The sequence below is a fragment of the Sinohyriopsis cumingii genome, chromosome 13, assembly GCF_028554795.1.
Source record: "Sinohyriopsis cumingii isolate HCF-2022 chromosome 13, ASM2855479v2, whole genome shotgun sequence".
In the NCBI taxonomy this organism is placed as follows: Eukaryota; Metazoa; Mollusca; class Bivalvia; order Unionida; family Unionidae; genus Sinohyriopsis; species Sinohyriopsis cumingii.
In genome coordinates this window covers 48,340,079-48,354,343 of record NC_142973.1, presented here as the reverse complement: position 1 = coordinate 48,354,343, position 14,265 = coordinate 48,340,079, and the positions used below count along the sequence as shown (strand labels likewise).

The 14,265-nt window shown below is 43.3% G+C and overlaps 1 non-coding gene across 1 annotated transcript; it reads left to right on the top strand.

Annotated features, from left to right (window-relative positions):
- The first annotated feature begins 4,939 nt into the window (after positions 1 to 4,939).
- On the top strand, positions 4,940 to 5,012 carry Trnap-cgg (transfer RNA proline (anticodon CGG)). Its single transcript has one exon. It is a non-coding gene; the product is annotated as a tRNA-Pro (tRNA).
- Positions 5,013 to 14,265: the final 9,253 nt, after the last annotated feature.

The window sequence follows — 14,265 nt, the reverse complement described above, 5'->3', positions numbered from 1 at the left end:
TCTGTTTCTCCGCTTTCTTTAGTTGTTCACTGCCCCTTTTCACAAACTTCCACTCTGACCATTTATCTAGCTCTTCCAAATATCATCTCACTGCTTTTACCTTGTCCAAAGACTCTTTTATTGTCCCCACTCTGACATACTCTGGTTGAATCAATCCTTTCAATCTCTTAACTTCTTCCTCTATCATCTCCTCTATCATCTTCCTGGCTAATTTTAGTTCATTGACATAGTCAAGACTTTTTCTTAACTTCCATTCTCTTTCTATCCTTTCAATAGTATATTCTCCATCCATCATCCAAAAGTAAACATTTCTTAAATCATTAAACAACGCTGACACTTCCATCTTGTACCGGTTATTCCGTAGAATGGTGTGAATGACGAACACTGTGGGTTCTTATATAAAAAGCGCGGACGTGAAGGAAAACATCCCCTACTTTTCTCATCTCATATTATCTACTATCCACACTAACGTAATGAGACAGAAAAACGTAACCATAATCTACTATTCACACACGGTAAGCAGCAAAATCAAACCCAAAATATACTATCCACACACGCCAAGCAGCAAAATCAAACCCAAATCTACTATTCACACACTTGAAGCAGCAAAAAACATAACCATAATCTATTATCCACACAAACTTACGATAACACTTACAAAATCCAATAATCTACTATCCCCACATACGTACGTGAGCGCTTACAATCTCACACACACACACACATACACACACACCCACACACAAAAACACATACGACCACACCAGGAAAGGAGTGAGTGTTTATTTTCACACTACTCCACATTCACACATTGGCAAATTGATTACTATTTCTTTTCTAGAGTATGGGGTAGCCCTGAAAAGGGCTGTTTGTTTGAACTCCAGATGCACCTATCTAATGCTGGCACCTTCCTGGTCTGGCACCGCACACGCATCTCCGACTCCAGTCTCCTTGCCAATTCATCCTTGTCGCTGGAAGCGCAGAGGCGGGTTCAGTGGCTTCACTATTCCAATCTTCTGTCTCTGGAATAGTGAAGACTTCCCTTTCTCTTCTTCTATTTCTAATTCTAGGATGAATTGGCATCCTTACCTCCTGTTGTGGTTGTGGCTGTGGTGCAGCTACAGGCTGGGGAGATGTCCTTGCCTCAGGTGTCACCTTGCACACAGGGTTCATCATAGGGTGACACCTGATCTCTCTCTTTTTTCTTCCTCTTCTTTCTTTCTTCTCTCTTCCTCCTCCTCTTTCATCCTTCCCTCTTCGACGATGGCCTCCGCAGCCAGTTCATTAAGTAAGCGCCTAGCATATTCCAGGTGCATCTGGAGTCTGGTGTTCATTCTCTAGTGTTGATCAATCAATAAGGGCAGCAAGACTGCCGAGCGATTTTCAATTTATACGAAAGGCGCGGACGTGAAGGAAAACATCCCCCATAGACCCAAAACTTATATTACCTAGATCATCACTTAAAACGCGCGGACGTGAAGGAAAACATCCCCAAGACAAAACTTATATTACCTAGATCATGACCAAACAACGCGTGGACCTAAAAGAAACACTCACTCACTTTTTTATACTACCCATCACTATTCTAAAACATGTTGACAAGCCACTTAAAGAAAATACTTACACACACACACACACACACACACACACACACACACACTTTCTAAGCAAGATAAAGAATTCATGTGCTTATACACGCACTTCTATTTTTTAACTTATTATAGGCAATCGATTGTTATTTCTTTTCTAGAGGTTGGGGTAGCCCTGAAAAGGTTTTTTTTTTTGCGTGTGAACTTAAAGCTAGGGCAATCTTTTAGGTTCTATGATTGCGGCCTCCTCTGACGATAGGCTTTCTCCCAGGATAAGGTCTGCTTCTTCGGAAAGAGAAGAAGAACTCTTTGGTATCGATACGACAGTCGACAAAGCCTCTGTCAGGTTCATGTTGCTGCTGCTGCTGCTGCTGTTGTTGTTGCTGTTGCTGCTCTCTTTGCTGTTTCTGAAGTCTGTACTTCTCTGTCCATTCTTCTTTCACCCTGTTAATTTCTTCTCTGAAGAGCTCTTCTATCAGGTCTTCAGTGACTTTTAACATTCTCACATTCTCTATCTCTTCTGGCTTCGGTATCAGACTGTGTCTGACCCTATGCAAATTCACGTAGGCTTCGTTTAGCTTAGCTAGTCTGGAGCATATCTTCGTAGGAGGATGAGTCGACAATGGATGGTTAGACTGTTGTTGTTGTTGTTGCGTTGCATTATAGAGGTGTGCGTCTGCAATAGACATGTACCTCTGGTTAATGGTGCCAAAGGCATCTTTTTGATTACACCTGGGGGAAGGAATGGTGCCACATCCCCAAGGCATTTATGTTCTCACAGAGAACTTCTTGATTGTAGCCGTTAGATTGTAGAAGCATTATGTTCTTAACAACCTAAATGTAAGGCTCTTGCATGAGTGGGAACAGTGAAAGCACGCACTCATGTTAGTAAAAATTCAGTCTGCATTAAAATTGCCCCAGGTGTCAACCCAAGCAGTATGTAACGTCCGCTGCGATTGGTCGGCAGCGATGACGTCACATTAGGACACCTGGTCGTGTGGCAAGTGGAAATTGTTCCACATCTTGCCACGTGTACGATATCCGAGCGTGGTGAAGGATGAAAAGGCACTCTGCAAGCCAGCCATGGATGTTGTGTACCTCCTGAAACGCTAGCCCGTACTTATTTCAAATTAAGTCCAGTTGTGCTAATGGACAATAAAATACCAATAATGTGTAAGCCACCTCTGCAACTGATCAAATAAAATGAGTTATCAATTTTGAATAAATTTTTACGGACAAGTTTGAATTTAGTGTACAAAGTGTACTTTCAATATTCTAATAAATAAACAAATCAGTTAAGTCAGAATGACTTGTAGAAGTTAAAATCACGCATGGATATAATTAAAAGTACAAAAAAATTTGACGGCGGTACCAAATAAGGTCAAATTTGGTTTAGATAGAGTATTATCAAATACGGCTTTCTGCCAATTGAAAGCCGCGTACATTAAGGCAATGGTAGCAATCTTATATTTCTTCCATCTTTTCTTCATAGATTGCTATCGTTCTAGAGCTGCAGGTTAACCGGTGTAGGTAGCTGATGCGGTCCGAAGGTTTTCGCATAAATCTTTCTGGTACCTCGGTGGACGGCCGGTAGTAGACTTCGTATTAAGATTCTGCGATTTCGTTCTTTCATCGCTCAGCTGGTTGTATAATTCCCCATAACACAGACAAGGTTTCAGCGGTGCGCTTTTCACAGCTCGCCCTCCGTTGGTATACAGGGTTCAGGTGGACTACTTTCTATAGCTACTTCCTCCCCGCATTCTCTGTCAAATGGCCGCCAGTTAAGAGCTGCTACCTTCTTTCCCCTTTGCCGGTCATGTAGGTATTTCAAATCAGCAACGTTGTTTTAGTGAAGGGCAGTTATTAAGCATTAGAGTATTTTCCTCTACTAATTCCAGTGCTGTGGGTACATTCTTTGTTCTGTACTCCTAACGCACATGTTTATTGCCTTTCCCGCTCATTCACCGCTGCTGGTTTGCCGGTCCTGCTTCGTCGCTGTCCACTGCCTGAATGGAGGGAATGGAATGAATGAAATGAATTATAAAAATGGTTAGACTGGAGATAACCCCGGTTTTATTGTCAAAGCGCGGACGTGAAGGAAAACATCCCTACACGGTTTTCGAGTCGGACCGTTCAATGAGTGTTATGGGAGGGATAGAGAGAAGTCAAAGAGCATGAATCAGGATACATATAGTCAAACAAACCACAAAGGCATTTTTTTCTTCAAAACACAACATTTTTATTCAAAATCATTTAACACTAACAAACAACTATAACATTTTGACAAAAACCGTTCAATATAACATTAAACATTTTTTCAAATACCAAATATTTTTTAACTAACACATTATTTTGGACAAGGCTGACAACGTTGTGAATGAAATTGTGATTTCCACTGTTGAAAGACATTAGGCCATTGATGGACACTACGTTTCCTAGCTTGAGACAAAAGATAAGTATAATGGTCACGGAACCATCGATCTACTTTCACATCGTTTCTAGAAGAAGAACGAGGATCAAAATGAGTTACTAAATATTCTAAGGAATAGTCAAGGCTGCGATGATGCAGAAAATACACACAATATTGTCCACACACCAAGGAATCTGTGCCTTGTAATTTTACATTATTGAATCGTGTGGTCTGAGCATTTCTTCTCATAAAGTCAATGATATCGTCTTCCAAAGGAGGCAATCCATAGGAATCAAAATATTCCACACATCCTTCTTGAGGAAAGTAGACGGCTACCCAGTGGGTTCCTGGGAGATGACTGTCGTCCGTGTTGATCACATAAGCTTGATGGTCTTGAGGTTTGCGATGAGGGAGTTCATCTTTAGCACATACGACAGGATTCCAAGAAGCAGTATACGAACTGTGGTTCAAAAGATAATAAAGTTCCCAGGTATCCATTTTTTGTTTTTTTTTCTTCTTCACAGGTAATGATAAGTGATCAGTTCGATCCGGACTTTTTGCTTGAAAATGTCTGACAAGTAAAAGGCGTTTAGCTCCGACTTCTTACTCTGGTCAAAGAGAGATTCGATGCGACGGCACTCCAGAGACGTTAATGGAGGAGAAGAATGTTTATCCAAGCCTTTATACCACTCATTCAACACGAATTCTATCTCGATGAGACCCCAAGCTTTGTCCAGATACTCGTCCAATTTTACTTCTTGACTCAAAACCAGACATTTATCGTGTTGAATTTGACTGCGATGATCGTTGTGACATCCATAACAATCTTCCTTGATTAATTCCTTCATTTTATCTGCCAGGACTGTAGCAAAACAGGAGACTAAATGGGCTTCTTGTTCTGGCCATCTTGACTTCATCATGATGACTTCTTCTTCCAACCGCTCCGGTGGCTTAGTGGTTAGAGCGTCCGCCTCGGATGCGGGAGGTCGTGGGTTCGATCCCCGGCCGAGTCATACCAAAGACTTACAAAAATGGTACTAACAGCTGCTTCGCTTGGCGCTCAGCATTAAGAGGTTAGTGTTAGGACTGGTCGGCCCGGTGTCAGGATAATGTGACTGGGTGGGACATCATGCTACATGTCTGCGGCATGATGCCCCAGTGCTAGACATCACTATAAACTGCCACATTGCAGACATCGTAGCGATATGACTGGAAAATTGTTAAAGCTATGTTAAAAATCCAAATCACACACACACACACTTAACATATTAAATAAAACACCAACATTGAATGTCTGGCTGCATCAAGGAAATAAGCTGCATAACTGTGGCTTATTTAAGTCACACATCACATCTTCTTCTTCCACGGTCTCCTCACATTCCATGTCCAAAGTTTTTCCACTTTGTAAAGAGGGATAACAGTCTTCCATGGCTTCTAATAATCTAGAATGACTTCTCTCAAACTGTTGATTTCTATCGTATTATCAAATTCTGCATACAGGAGGACGTTCATCGTCTCAGTTAGAGCTTCTGCAAATTGAAGTTCCACACGAATCTGGCCGGATTTTATAGGGTGGAAATGTCCCTCGTCGCTGCCTTGGTCTGGAGTGAAATCAAAAGCCCACAAAGCATAGCCTCCTGCATAATCTTCGTATGTAATGCCATGACTGATGTTGGTTCCTAATTGTCCCGTGGCTTCATACAGGGACAAGTACGACCACAAGTAATTCTTCTTGTAAAAGTCAGGTTCGAAAGGTCGGGTACACAAGGTCTTGCCATCGCGACTGACTTCGATCTGAACACTTTGTAATGTTTAAACTCAAAAGGATTTTGATTGTGGACTCCGTTGAAGGCTCTATTCTCGATCATACCAAGGATTAAACGTTTGGGTAACTGCCCTTGGAACAGATGATCTTCGATCATGGATCGCTGTCCAGCAGGAATGGTGAAGGTTTTCACTTCCACGCGTCGTATCGGATGCTTGGCGGTCGTTCTGCTCAGCGTCTGACTGATGTCGTTTCCCACTTTAGGTAGCACTTCCACACGTCGTACGTAGAGTTTGGCTTCTTGGATGATGGTCATGTAATCGGCACTATCAGCTACTAAATGGAAAGCGGTACTGCTGCGATTCAGTCTCAGGCGGACATTCACCCCGTTCAGCAAATACTTCTCTTGCAACCACATGTCCAAATGCAAGCGATCCATCAGTTCTAAACTCTGTCCATTTTTGATTTTGTCTCTTCGTTCTACAAATCCCTCATTGTGTGGTTTGGTTGTATCAATTTCGGTTTCGCCAAACTGGCCCGCATCGTCAGCTTCCCATACCACACAAGCATTGAGATGAGTGTTCTTGGCGTCTATTCCGTACGTCAAGAGATTTTCCAGGTAGGCACGATAAGGGTAGGTATCCATGCTGCTACTGACTAGTTTGTTATTCAAGTACAAGTCCACTCCACTAAACAAGGAATGCATGAAATTGTTGACGGGAGCTACTGCTTCAGTATCACCTCCAGTCTTATCTACAACTTTGACTTTCAGGTACAGGTAACTGCTATTCAGATCGATGTAATCTTCGGGCTGTCCTTTGATTTCAAACTCGATGGGAGCGGAATCCGTCAAAGAGGAGACTGGGTGAAATTTCAATCACTGAAATTCTTGCATGGTCATCATGGTGGGTGGCATGGCCAACAGATCCAGTTCGACTTGGAACAGGCGCAAGACTCTCGGTGCATCATTTTTTCTGTTTCTCAATACTTTAATAATCAAAAACGTCTAAGTCTCGAACGGTTCTTCTTTTCTTTGCCTTTCTAGCTTTAGAAGTGTGAAGTCTGGTAAAGGGTATTTTCTTCGTCGTCTCTTTCTGCCTTGTCCTTGCTGTCTCGTCAGGGAAGTTGGAATGCCTGACTCAGTAGGGTTCAGGGCATTTATAGGAGTTTCTCGTCGACCCAAAAGGTCTTTGCCCGTTTGTAACAAGACATTTTTGCCTGCCCTTAAGAAGGCTTCTTTTGGGTTTTGTTTGTCGATTATGACATTTTGGAGAAATTCTTTGCCGTGTGTCAATGCCGCATCTTTCAACGCGTGCAATCCGCGTGTCACCATCGGTTTCAACACGGGGGCCACCGAACGAAAAGCCGATTTTAACATATCTCCTAAACCGTGTCCTCGCTGTCGAGCAACCCCTCGGTACACTGGATATATGACTTACGAGTCGTTCGAGAACCGTTTTCTAAAATGGAGTTTCACCGTGACTTTCCCTTTGGTGAATGGAATATTTTGTCCCAGAGCTCCTTTTATAGCAATGTTGACCGTGTCCAAATAAGACAGGCAAATAGTGAGGATGTACAAATTCGCGGTGTACGTGATAAGTGTTTCCACCTTCCTCGTCAGCGGTCGTGGCAGAATCCACTTTGACAGGAATGACACGCAGTAACGGTACAGAGGTGTGTCCCACCACGTTATACTCCACCACATCGGAGTACACAAAGATTAAATTCAGTCCTTGGTTCGGTTCTACCGGGGAACGAAAAAACTTGCCAAAAGAATCGTTGTCGGAAATGACTGCTATTTCGCCTTTTTGCTCTACTCTCTTTCTCATCTCCATGTCCCCGCCCAACATGGCAAACAATTCAGGACAAAATAAAATGGACATGATTTTACCCACCTCAGGAAATTTCATCAGGAAGCGACGAGCTACTTTGTGGTACATCACGGTAACACTTTTTTTGATACACTCCAAAGCTTTAAGAAACACGACATTAAACCTGGAGGTAATGGTGCTGACCAAATGTTGTTCATTAAAATAATAGCCTGGGGGAATGATCAAGTGATAGGTGGTCGACTTTTGATTTTTGTGCCAGGGGTTTTCTTATCATATTTGACGTGGGTATCCAAGTACTGTTGCAATTGTTCGTCATGAACTTCCACTGAAAAAATATTTTGATTGGGAAGGACATTGAGGACTTGGGTCGGGTGAATGATTTCTACCAAAGCCATTTCCCAATGGGCTTCGTGATCTAATTGGATGGCCTGAGGTAATTTGGCCGTGTAACAGCACAAAGTGTTGTTGGGAAACACCTCCACGGAACTGTCACTGGGTAAGGTTAAGTAAAATTGGTTTGTGTGACTCATAATTCCAGAGTTCTGTGGCTGTCCGAGGGGTTACTGGAAGTCAGAGGAGTGTCTCCGCCCAAAATAGGGTTGTTATTGTTGTTGGAGTAGTGACTGACACTGGCACTGGACACAAGGTTTCCGTTGTTCCCGTTCGAGGAGAATTTCAGGGAGGGATTGGGAAGCATGTAACCGATGCAACTGCTTAATAAAATGGTCCACAATTGTTTGTCTCCTTGTTGCAAACTCAAATTGGCAATGGCTGCCCCGATGACACAATACACCACGAAGATTTGGCAGAAAAAGACGATTTGCGTTTTAGGCACACGTTCTCCATACCACACCCACAAGGGTTGTTTCTGTAAATCTTGCAGAGAAGAACTGGAGTGGTCGCCGTAGCTGAGTCTGTGTGAAAGGGCATGATGGTCACTTCTTTTTATAGTCGATGACTTGCGAAGCGTCGATCCAAGAATCAAAACTGGGTGGATATCCTTTCCAACGTACTTTGACTTCTTTGACACGTCGTTTGCCCACTTTACGGGTTCTGCGTTCGAGAATGCTTTCGATGTCGTACACGTCGTCTTCTTTTTTGGTGACACTTTGTAACTCGGGCAAATAAAACGTTCCTTTGAGCACTTCTCCGTTCATGTCTTCAAATTTATAGACGGCAGGATCACGACCATGCACTCGTCCAGTGACACGAAACAATTTGGTGGTCCAGTTAGGTAAGTAACCTTTGGCAAAAGTGTGTTTGGTTTTGCCAATGCGCACCCAATCTCCTACGGCCAACACTCCACTTTTCTTGGGGACAGCCTTCGTCGGGGACGTACCAAACAGGCGATCAGACACCAGCACTTCGTTGTCGGCAGTCACCTCTTGGGGGGCACGTCCAATGCTTCGATGGTAAGATTGGTTGTACGCTTGCACCAGGTGCGGTAAGATGTCGATGTACTTCAGAGTGTGGTGATGCGTAAAATATTTCCACATGCGTTCTTTCAAAGTGCGTTGAAAACGTTCCACGATGCTGGCTTTGGTTTCAGGATTCTCGATGGTAAAAAAATGAATGTCACGTTTCTTTAATTCTTTTTGGAAAGCTTGGTTCAGAAATTCGGTTCCTTTGTCCGTTTGCCATCGAAGAGGGTGACGACCACTTTGTTTCAACACCCGTTGGAGGGCTCGCACTAACTCGTTGCTCAATTTGGAAGTCAAGGGCACGACCCAGGCAAATTTGGAAAAGACGTCGATGACACAAAACAAATATTTGTAGCCGCGATTGTAGCTGGCCAAATGAGAGACATCGGTTAAATCGGCTTGCCATTGATGATCGATGCCTTCCACTAGGGTGCGACTTCTGGCAAACTTGCGTCGAATGGGTTTGTGTAAAGTGTAGGTAGCTTGTTCTTGTAACCATCGTTGCACTTGAGGTAAACGGAGACTTTTCAGTCGAGTTTTGGCGTCACGATACCATTTTTGAACTCCTGCGTAACCTGCAGGATGGGAGGGATCGTAGTAAATGCTGACTAACACTTTTTCCATTTTTTTTGTTTGTTTGTTAATAAGGCACCCACTCTTGCTACTCTTTTCTCTTGGGGTATTTTCTTGGATTGTAATGCTTTGCGTGTGCGACCGGCAATAGGTGTCGCAGAGGAGGATGTCTGAACATTGGATATCTTTTCTTGTTTCACTTCTGTCTTCACCTTCTTTTTCTCTTCTGATGAAGAAGGGGTGGTCATCATCTTTTTAATCCATCCAATTCTGGAGGTAGGTGGTGTTGTTAACTTGCGTACTTTTTCTGGTGGAGTTTGAAACCCTTCCTCTTCTTCTTCTCCTTTTTATGTCTTGGCCACTGGCAGTAGTAGTGGTGATAGTGGTGATGGTGCTGGACTTTTCATCAAGGTCTTAAAATCTTTTAGAGTGGGAAGAGCTGTTTCGTCTGAGGTTTTCTGGTGAAAGAGTTGCAGTCGTTGCAAAAGTTGACCGTACTTTTGCGATTTTTCTGTTTCGGACAAATCTTGGCGATCCATCAAGGACTGCAATTCGTGTTGTAACTGAGACATCTCGCTCAATTGGGATTGGGAGGTAAATGCGGAGTCCGTTCTTGCCAACGATGTTATTCCATCCATCGTTTGTAAGGCACTAAAGCTAGTTTTCATCCTTCCATGGGATGTCAAGGGTTAGTTTTGAGATTTTGGGACTTCAGAGGTCCTTTTTATCTTGCTCCCACCTGTCCTCCCAACATGGCTCCCAAGACTCCTTTCAGCAATGGGCCTAACAAGAGGGGTAAAATTCCTCCACGTTGGACCAACATCTTCTTTTGGCGAAGGGGGATTTTCTTTTGAACCATTTCACGAAGAACGTGACGATGTTTGCCTAAGCATTGTTTCTGGTGTTTGGACAAAGGGATCGTGCCTTTCAAGACGTTCAAACAACATTCGCACACGGTATCGATGACCTCTTTGGAGGCCGATTGAATGAGTTTTTTTCGTAGGGGTGGAGAAGCTTTGGACAGGACAGATAACATGTCCCCATGTTTGAATAAACGAGGAGGCAGTCCTTTCCTTTTCTTTCCTTGGGGGTTTAGAACAGGGATGTTTTCTGGAGGGTGACATCTTTGAGTCTTCAGGAGCACCAAAAACACTGATACCCCCTACTTGGTCACAGACCTTTTTATACTGGAACGCGTCGGCACTGACTGTCTTTACGTCGTATTAACTTGAGGACAGGCATGACACGTCGTGCAGGGGTACGCATCAGACTAAATCGAGCCAATTCTTGCTTGGACAAATCCAGTAAACTCTGTAACATACCCGATCTTTCTTGAACTTTGATTTTGGGAGCAGGTACTTTGTGAGCAGTGGCCACTGCCACTAAATTGGAGGGTCCTGCCACTGGAGAAGTTCTTGGGGTCATCAACGGAGAAGTTCTTGGTGTGATCAACGTCTCCAAGTACTTTTCAGTTCTTGGTGTCATCAACGGAGAAGTGAATGAACCTGAGGCTACCGGAGACGCGGTCACCGTCGTTGCAGGTCGTGGTTTGCGAGTGTAAGGTTGTGTCCTGGCCGAAGTGCTTCTTTTGCGACTAGTTTTCTGTGGGCATTTCTTTTTCTGGGGACTTTTTCTCTGTTTCTTTTTCTGTGGGCTTTTCTTTTTCCGGGGTGGTGACTGGTAAGAGGAGGGTCCCGCCACTGGAGAAGTTCTTGGAGACACGGGTCTTCTTGGGGACCTGGTCTTGCCGCCGTGGCTCTATTTCTTCTTCTTGGAGCTTCGTTTGACTTTTTTCTTGGGGAGAACTTTGGGAGCATTAGGATCCCATCTTAAGAGAGAGCGAATGATGACACCTCCTAGAGTACCGCTCCCTCCAGGTTTCAAAATGATTTGTTTTTGGTTTGAGTGTCGATGCGGCGATCAGCCAGTTGTGCCAAAGCGACTTTGTTTCGATCAAAAAAACGTTTGGTTTCATGAGGAATCTGAATGATCCCTTGCAGTAATTGACGTGCTGTCACCGTGAACCATCGTAAGACTTCTTTGAGACTAGCTTCTAAGACACGAGCTCGTATTTGTGGATTTTTTTCTCGACTGATGCCATACAAGGCACGAATCAATTTGACGGGAAGATGCGACTGAAGGGACGTCATGTTGATGGTGTGTGAGACAGACAAAATGTGTCTGAGGTTTTTATAGATTTTTTTTGTAGGGGTTAAGTCGAGGATGGAGACGTGTACAGGACAGGTCCTCCGTCTTGACACCAGTGGTGAAACAATTGGGTACGAAATCGCAAATCATCGGGGGTAGTAGGTTTCAAATCGACGAGTAAATAGGCGTGTGGAGTTTGAGTGGCATCGTCGTACGCCTGAGTGAGCCAAGGCGTTCCTATCTGTTTGGCTAAGACTTGCACTTGCGATTTATCTCGAGGGCTTTTAAACAAGACCACGTAATGCGCATTGAGACTGATGGTGCGATGGACCATTGTTGAAAGAAATTTTGAGTGATGTAAACGACACTGGCATTACGATGATGCCCTTTAAACCAACGTTTAATTTCTTCTTCGTCTTCTCCTAACATATCGTCGAAAATGACCAAATGGGTTTGACGGGAGTCAGAGACGATTCCGTCGTCTTCTTTAGGAATGCCTTCCACAAACACGATGGAATCGCCTTGACTTTCTCGCAAGAGGCTGTACGCCGATTGCCACTCTTTGTAACACCACACGATGCGTTGAGGTGGACGATCGATCAAGTGATATTTATGTTCGATCGAACGTTTGACAAATTCGGTTTTGCCTGAACCACTAGGTCCAGCAATGAGCATGTTAAAGGGATGGCGAAGATAGAAAGCCTCCCAACTGGCACGATCTAAGTATTCGTCAATGACTTTGACAGTAGAGGAAGAGGGAGCAGAGACAGCAGAGGTAGCCATAGTGTCAGGACAAGACAAGAGTTTTTATACTATTTCAGGACACGTTTATTGAATGTTTTAAACATGAACACGAAAGACAAAAATACATAAAAGCCAAAGGCTTAAGTACAACGATAAAAGGCACATGAAAACCATCAATGTGGAATAAAAACAAGTTTCTGTACAACATGTTTTGGGTAATGTTCTGACCAGTTCAACAGGGGGTAAGGTTACACAAGTATCCTCCCGAAAGGGTCTTTCAGGAATGTCCACGACAAGTGACAAGTTCTTCTGGTACTGTCACTAACACAGGTTGAAAAGTAACTTTTTTCTTTGGACGTTGAAAGGAAGGATCACAACTCTCGAGCATACTGGGCCACTTCTTGGGTTCAAGCCTCAAAATCCCATTTTTTCCAGGCACGTACATCTGTCCAATAGGGGTGTAAGTCACAAGCTACACACACATCGTCATACACGTCTTCGATAGCTAAAAGTTGACGAATCTTTTTTTTCCTGTAGAGGTCGAGAAGTATCCAGTTGAAAACGCAAGGCTTTGAGCAAAAGGAGTCTTTCGTGACCATTTAAGGCCATTTGGGTGGTAAGTACTGTTCGTAAAGGGTCCATAAGGAGTCAGCTGGTAAACGAAATCGCAGAAAACAAGTCACTAAGACACACACCACTTGTCGACCCAAATTGAACGGAAACAGTTCTTGTAATAATTGATGGTAATGATCCACGGTTTGAATATGGTCATTGAGTTCCTTTCACGGAATCTGTTAAATCATATGTGATAAAAGCCTTGGCATGGCAGCCTGTTTTTATACTCTCTTTGTTTTGGAAGCAATACACGTACTTTCTACCCAGAGGTCTTCGTTCTCCAGTTGGAAATTTAAATGCTTCAAACTGTAACCTAAACTTCAGAGTTCGATTAGAAGTTTCCTCTTCCTCTAAGTAGATTCCACGTAAAATATGTTGGCAATCCTTTAACTTGTCTTCCTCAATGCGTTGCTCTCGGTGAATCTCGAAGTAACCAAAATTACAAACATGTCGATCATTGGCGACCTGGAAGTGTTGAACAAGGTCTGACCACCGAAACAATTTCTGACGAATCCGATTTCTGATACCATTCAGGTACCAGTGGTTAAACATCTGGTGACGTAACGGATTCAATTGTTCTTTACGTTTCACTTGGATTTTGACCAGTTCTCGGTAAATGCGTTCTCTCAACTCCACAGGCAAAGCACGAATGTTCTCTTGTAAAGTATCCATGAATAGGTCAGTCAGTACAATTGAATTTACAATCTTCTCCTAGAGCAAAAGTAATCCACATAGTAAGTAATTTCTGGCCACTGCCATTCAGGGTAACGTCCAAGAATCTCACTGAAATCTTTTATGTAAACGGTCTAAAGTGATATAATAGGATGAATGCACACTTGACCCAGAGAAATCTAACACATTTGTTGACTTTTTTCACTTTCCTGTTGTGAATTTCTCGGCACAAAAGTTCTACAGTTACCCATTGAGATTTCACTCTGGCAAGCCCCTGCCAAACTTCCTTGCAAATCTTCTCTTGCAGTTCTTTAGGTAATGTTTCAATATCATTTTTAAAATGAAGTTTAAATACTGGTCTCGGTGATGTCCAACATTTGACTCCTAGCCAATCTGGTTTCTTCTTCAACGACATGGTAAGTTACTTCAATGTCTCGGTCCCACTAAGGGTAAGTAATGACAATTCGGTGACCATCGAGCATGTTCTAGATAGGCC